The sequence below is a fragment of the Globicephala melas genome, chromosome X, assembly GCF_963455315.2.
Source record: "Globicephala melas chromosome X, mGloMel1.2, whole genome shotgun sequence".
Lineage (NCBI taxonomy): Eukaryota > Metazoa > Chordata > Mammalia > Artiodactyla > Delphinidae > Globicephala > Globicephala melas.
Genome location: NC_083335.1, coordinates 125,242,989 through 125,250,252, shown reverse-complemented (window position 1 = coordinate 125,250,252; position 7,264 = coordinate 125,242,989).

Sequence of the window (7,264 nt, the reverse complement as noted above, 5' to 3'; positions counted from 1 at the left end):
CACACGGCTCACTGTGACTCAGTGCACAGCGTATGACATCACACACACACACACACATACACCTCGCTGTGACTCAATGCACAGCCTGTACCTGCGCATAAACACACACACACATCACTGTGATGCGATATGCAGCCTATACCAGCACACACACACACACACCAAAGTCTGACTAAATGGTCAGCCTATATGAGAACACACAGACACACACATCCCTCACTGTGACACAATGCACAGTCTATACCAGCCTGCACACACCCACACGACACTGTGACTCAATGCACAATCTGTAATAGCCCACACACGCACACATACACACCTTATTGTGAATCAATGCACAGCCTATATGTGAACACACACATACTAACATGCACTCACACATGTCTCACGGTGACTCAATCGCCTATACAAGCACACACACATGGCTCACTGTGAGTCAGTGCCCACTCCATACCAGCACCAAACACACAACACAGCTCACTGTGACTCAAGGCACAGTGTATGGCAGCACACACACACACAGACACACTCATACCCACATCTCATTGTGCCTCTAAGCCTGTGAAAGCACACACACAATGAAACAAACACCCCTCACTGTGACTCACTGCACATCCTATACCAGTGCACTCACACACACACACACGGCTGACTGTGAATCAATGCACACTCTATACCAGGACACACACACACACACACAGACACACGGCTCCCTGTGACTCAGTGCACAGGATATGCTAGCAGACATACACACACAGAGAAGCACATACGTCAAACTGTGAGTCAATCCACAGCCCATACCTCCACACACGCACATATACTGACACTCAAAAACACAGCTCAGTTTGATTCAATGCAAATCCTATACCAGAAAATGCACACACACACACACACAAACCTCCCCATGAATCAGTGCATAGCACATAACATCACACACATACACCTCACTGTGACTCAATGTGTTGCCTCTACCTGCACATACACTCACAAACAACTCAATATGACTCAATGTGCAGGCTGTACCAGCACACACACACATACATGTGCACACACACCTCAGTTTGCCTCAATTGTCAGCCTATACCAGAACACACAGACACACACACCTCTCACTCTGACTCAATGCACAACCTATACCAGCGTGCACACACACTCACATGGCACAGTGAATCAAGGCACAATTTTACCAGCACATGCACACACACCTCAGAGGGACTCAAAGCTCAGCCTATACCAGAACACACACACACACACACATGCACAGATGCAGACCTCACTGCGACTCTATGCACAGCCTATACCAGAACACACACACATACCAACACGCACTCACACATGGCTCACTGGTACTCAATCAACCGCCTATACAAGCACACACACACACAGCTTGCTGTGACCCAATGCAGTCTGTATCACCACACACTCACACACACAACCATGTGTCAATAAAGCCCATACCAGCACACAAACTCACATGCACACACACACACACACCTGACGGTGACTGAAAACGCTTCCTGTACCAGCACACACACACACACAAACACCTCACTGTGAATCAATGCACAGCTATTATCAGCACACACATACACACACAGCTCACAGTGACTCAATACACAGTCTATACCAGCACACACACACACACACACACACATATATGACTCACTGACTCAATGCACAGCCTGTACTGGCACACACACAAGGCTTGCTGTGACTCAATGCAGAGTCTAAACCAGCATACAAACACATGGCTCACTGTGACTCAATGTAATGCCTATGCCAGCACACACACACATAGACACATGCATGGCTCTCTCTGATTCAATGCACGTCCTATACCATCACATACACACACACACACACGTACAGTCACTGTGACACAATGCACAGCCTATACCACAACACCCATGCAAAGACACATATGCACGGCTCATTGTGACTCCATGCACACCCTATACTATCACATACACACATTCACACGTGGCTCATTGTGAATCAGTGCACAGTCTGTAGTTCCAGGTATACACACACAGACACACACCTCAGTGGCTCTATGCAAAGCCCATACCATCACACACACACACACATACACACACAGCTCACTGTGAATCAGTGTACAGTCTTCAGCTCCATGTACATACACACACAACACACCTTAGTGAATCAATGCAGAGACCAAACCAGCATACACACACACATACACACACCTGAGACTCAATGCTCTGCCTATTCCAGCACACACACGCACACACACGGATCACTGTGATTCAATACCAGCCTGTATGTGCACACACACACACTCTCACACACACCGCCGTGTGACTCAACGCAGTTTATACCACCACACTGACACACAGACACACACACACACCTCACTGTGACTCAATGCCAAGCCCATACAAGTAAACAGACACACACAACCATGGCTCACTGAGACTCAATGAACAGTGTATACTAGCACATACAAACACAAGGCTCAATGTGAGTCAATGCATAGCCTATACCTGCACACACACACACACAGAAACACCCCTTAATGTGGCTCAGTGCACAGCCTATTGAAGTGCACACACACACACACACACACACTGCTCAGTAATTCAATGCAAATCCCATATCAGTATACACATACATATACACTCACCTAGGTGTGACTCAATTCTCAGCCTATAGCAGCACACACACACACCTTACTCTGACTCATGCAGACTCTACAGCACCAAATACACAAACACTAACACAGGGCTGGGATTCAATGCACAGTCCATACCAGCAAAGGCACACACACCACACCACACTGTGACTCAATGCTCAGATTATACCAGCACACACACACGGCTCACTGTGTCCTAGTGCACAGCATATAACATCACACACACACACACACCACACACTGTGACTCAATGCGCAGCCTGTACCTGCACATACACACAGACACACCTCACTGGGACAAAATGTGCAGCCTATACCAGCACACACACACAGACACACACACCTCAATGTGACATAATGGTCAGCCTATACCAGAACACGCAGACACACACACACATCACTGTGACTCAATGCACAGACTATACCAGCGTGCACACAAACACACAGCACTCTGACTCAATGTACAATGTATACCAAAACATACAAGCATACACACACACCTCAGTGTGTTTCAAAGCACAGCCTATACCAGCACACACACATACACACCTGCACAGATACAGGATTCACTGTGACTCAATGCACAGCCTATAGAAGAACACACACACATACCAACATGCACACACACATGGCTCACCGTGACTCAATCAATCGCCTATACCAGCACATACACACATGACTCACTGTGACTCAATGCAGTCTTTCGCACAACAGACACACACACCCCATTGAATCAATGAAAGCCCACCAACACACACCCTCTCATAGACACACACACATGGCTCACTGTGACTCAATGCACAGTCTGTATCACCACACACACACATACACCTCAGTTACTCAATGCAAAGACCATACGAGCACACACACACACACACATAACTGATTAAATGCTCCACACAAACTAGTGCACACACACACAGATATGCTCACTGTGATTCAAGGCACAGTCTATACGAGCACATTTACACACAAACAACTCATTTTCACACAATGCACAGTCTACAGCAGCACACAGACACACATAACTCACTGTGACTCAATCCACAGCCTATATTATCACACAGACACACACAAGGCTCACTGTGACTCAATGACGTTTGTAACACCACACACACACACACAAACACACACACACACCTCAGTGGCTCAATGCAAACGCATACACTCACAGACACATACCTAACTGTGATTCAGTGCTCAACCTCTACCAGCACACACACGCACACACAGACACACACACACATGCATGGCTCATTCTGACATAATGTACAGTTCTTACCAGCACAAACACAAGCAACCTATCTCACTGTAACTCAATGCTCAGACTGTACTTGCACACACACAAGGCTCCCTGTGAGTCAATGCACAGCCTATACCAGCAGAGACACACACACACTGCTCTCTATGACACAGTGCACATCCTGTACCATCACACACACACACAGCTTATTGTGATGCAATACAGACTCTACACAACCAAATACACACACACATGCACAGCTCACTGTGATTCCATGCAGACTCCATACCAGTGCACAAAAACACACAGCACACAACTCAGTGTGATTCAATGCTCACTTTATACCAAAACACACATAGACACACACACCGTTCTCTGTGACTCAGTGCACAGTCCATACCAGCACTGCACACACACTCACAGCTCACCTTGAATCAAAGCACAGCCTACCCCAGCAAACACACACACACAGTTCACTGTGACTCAATGCACAGGCTATACCAGCACACACACATATACACACACAGCTTACTGCGACACAATACAGTCTCTACACCACCAAATACACACAGACACATGCACAGCTCCATGTGATTCCATGCACATTCCATGCCAGTGCATACAGACACACAAAACACACCTCAGTTTGACTCAATGCTCACAGTGTGTCAAAACATACATAGACAAACACACGGCTCCCTGTTACTCAGTGCACAGTGTATGCTAGCAGAGTTACACACACAAAGAAACACACATGGCTCACTGTGAATCAACACACAGCCTGTACCTCCACACACACACACATACAAACACTCACACACAGCTTAGTGTGACTCAATGCAAAGCATATACCACCACGTGCACTCACACAAACACTCACCTCCCTGTGACTCATTGCATAGCATATAACATTCCACACACACACACACACCTCACTGTGACTGAATGCACAGCCTGTACCAGCACACACACATACAAAAACTCACACATGGTTGTGACTCAATGTACAATCCACACCAGCACGTACACACACACGATACCTGTGTGAGTCAATGCTCAGTTTATACCAGCACAACCACACGGCTCACTGTGACTCAGTGCACAGCGTATGACATCACACACACACACACACATACACCTCGCTGTGACTCAATGCACAGCCTGTACCTGCGCATAAACACACACACACATCACTGTGATGCGATATGCAGCCTATACCAGCACACACACACACACCAAAGTCTGACTAAATGGTCAGCCTATATGAGAACACACAGACACACACATCCCTCACTGTGACACAATGCACAGTCTATACCAGCCTGCACACACTCACACGACACTGTGACTCAATGCACAATCTGTAATAGCCCACACACGCACACATACACACCTTATTGTGAATCAATGCACAGCCTATATGTGAACACACACATACTAACATGCACTCACACATGTCTCACGGTGACTCAATCGCCTATACAAGCACACACACATGGCTCACTGTGAGTCAGTGCCCACTCCATACCAGCACCAAACACACAACACAGCTCACTGTGACTCAAGGCACAGTGTATGGCAGCACACACACACACAGACACACTCATACCCACATCTCATTGTGCCTCTAAGCCTGTGAAAGCACACACACAATGAAACAAACACCCCTCACTGTGACTCACTGCACATCCTATACCAGTGCACTCACACACACACACACATGGCTGACTGTGAATCAATGCACACTCTATACCAGGACACACACACACACACACACACACACACACGGCTCCCTGTGACTCAGTGCACAGGATATGCTAGCAGACATACACACACAGAGAAGCACATACGTCAAACTGTGAGTCAATCCACAGCCCATACCTCCACACACGCACATATACTGACACTCAAAAACACAGCTCAGTGTGATTCAATGCAAATCCTATACCAGAAAATGCACACACACACACACACAAACCTCCCCATGAATCAGTGCATAGCACATAACATCACACACATACACCTCACTGTGACTCAATGTGTTGCCTCTACCTGCACATACACTCACAAACAACTCAATATGACTCAATGTGCAGGCTGTACCAGCACACACACACATACATGTGCACACACACCTCAGTTTGCCTCAATTGTCAGCCTATACCAGAACACACAGACACACACACCTCTCACTCTGACTCAATGCACAACCTATACCAGCGTGCACACACACTCACATGGCACAGTGAATCAAGGCACAATTTTACCAGCACATGCACACACACCTCAGAGGGACTCAAAGCTCAGCCTATACCAGAACACACACACACACACACACATGCACAGATGCAGACCTCACTGCGACTCTATGCACAGCCTATACCAGAACACACACACATACCAACACGCACTCACACATGGCTCACTGGTACTCAATCAACCGCCTATACAAGCACACACACACACAGCTTGCTGTGACCCAATGCAGTCTGTATCACCACACACTCACACACACAACCATGTGTCAATAAAGCCCATACCAGCACACAAACTCACATGCACACACACACACACACACCTGACGGTGACTGAAAACGCTTCCTGTACCAGCACACACACACACAAACACCTCACTGTGAATCAATGCACAGCTATTATCAGCACACACATACACACACAGCTCACAGTGACTCAATACACCGTCTATACCAGCACACACACACACACACACACATATATGACTCACTGACTCAATGCACAGCCTGTACTGGCACACACACAAGGCTTGCTGTGACTCAATGCAGAGTCTAAACCAGCATACAAACACATGGCTCACTGTGACTCAATGTAATGCCTATGCCAGCACACACACACATAGACACATGCATGGCTCTCTCTGATTCAATGCACGTCCTATATCATCACATACACACACACACACACACGTACAGTCACTGTGACACAATGCACAGCCTATACCACAACACCCATGCAAAGACACATATGCACGGCTCATTGTGACTCCATGCACACCCTATACTATCACATACACACATTCACACGTGGCTCATTGTGAATCAGTGCACAGTCTGTAGTTCCAGGTATACACACACAGACACACACCTCAGTGGCTCTATGCAAAGCCCATACCATCACACACACACACACATACACACACAGCTCACTGTGAATCAGTGTACAGTCTTCAGCTCCATGTACATACACACACAACACACCTTAGTGAATCAATGCAGAGACCAAACCAGCATACACACACACATACACACACCTGAGACTCAATGCTCTGCCTATTCCAGCACACACACGCACACACACGGATCACTGTGATTCAATACCAGCCTGTATGTG